The sequence below is a fragment of the Sinocyclocheilus rhinocerous genome, unplaced genomic scaffold (assembly GCF_001515625.1).
Source record: "Sinocyclocheilus rhinocerous isolate Xijiao unplaced genomic scaffold, SAMN03320098_v1.1 scaffold4461, whole genome shotgun sequence".
Classification (NCBI taxonomy): Eukaryota; Metazoa; Chordata; class Actinopteri; order Cypriniformes; family Cyprinidae; genus Sinocyclocheilus; species Sinocyclocheilus rhinocerous.
In genome coordinates, this window is record NW_015646116.1 from 142,278 (window position 1) to 143,763 (window position 1,486).

The window sequence follows — 1,486 nt, forward strand, 5'->3', positions numbered from 1 at the left end:
GTACGTTTTTGACTCTACTGAAGCATAAAAATATGATAATATGTTTGCAGATATTTAAGAAACATGCTAAGTTAACATACTTGTTTATCTGAAAAACAATGCTACAGTCAGTTATTCTCCATTGAAAATATGCATTCCGGGCTGGAATGTAGGTCTCTGTTTTGGTTTGTGAAACCCGCCCACTGCCAGTTTACCCAATTGTATTTCGGGACCCATGGTTGCCAGTTGGCGGAAAACACAGCGTATTTCAATTCATTCATCGTCAAGTGCGCTCGTTCCTGTTGGTGTCGTCAATCTGGCAACCTGCGTGTGCGTCAAGTCTGAGGAGGAGGGGCAGGGTGAAAAAAACCCTCTCCAATATTTTTTATTTGGACTACAATACCTAGTTCAACCACTCGGTGTCAATCCTACATACAGCACCTTTAAGATTATTCCAGTGTCAATGCCAACAACCAGAGAGAGAGCGAGAAAGAGAGATGTTTTTCAATTATATGACATACAACATGAAAACAACTTACTGCTAACAAAGGTATATATTTTGCCATGAAGGTTCGGGTGGCTCCTCATTTTCAAGACTGATGGACTGCCTCTTTTTCCATTATTCTTGAGAAAAGTATCTGTGTTCTCTAGACTGGGTTTATTCATTCATCCTGATGTTAGACTTAATGAAAAAGACCATCGAGATTTCAATTACATCCTTTGTTCCTTTTTATCTATTCAAACATCCAGACAGACAGGATGTATTATATTGGGGTGACCAACTATGAGTAATAACTGTGTCAGAATAATAATGACAGTAAAGGTAAATGCATTATGGGTAAGTCTAGTGACCTGATATTATTCTAGGAGCTGATTTACAGTGCACTGAAGATGATTTATTTTTGAGTTCTCAAGTATGAATGAACTCTGTCTGATAACAGCATTTGACTCCTTCCTACTGTCAGACTCTGTTCCATGTCTCCTGTTGTGTTTTCCTCCCCCACGTGCTCCAGTATTATTATTATACCCATATTTGGGTTTTCCTGTTCCTGTTCCTCATTATAGTTCATTAGTTTCCACCTGTGTTTATAAATCATCTCGTCAGTTCCTTTGTTTGCTCCATTACTTAAACACAGTGTTTCCTAGTGTTCAAGCGTCTGCTGTTAAATGTCATTTCGTGTTCTGTGCTTGGTCGTTGGATGCGCCGGCGAGTGTGTGGGCGGCGGCTCTGCACTGCTCTGAGGCCGGGCGAGCGGCACCGCATTGACTGAGTGAGGAGGAAATAGCTCTTTTTGTGAGAATGTATGCATTTTTATTGAATGAACATCCAACACACAAACATTTGAAAACATGAACTTGTGGCGCTTGGGAGCCGGGCCGCTCGCGCACTCTCCTCCTCTCTTTAGACCGTCAGGACGACGGCTTAGCAGCTGGCGGTGGGCGAGAGTCACTTTGCGGGCTCCTCCGCTGGCCGTGGCATTTCCTCCCGGGACCCCAGGCCTTCCTC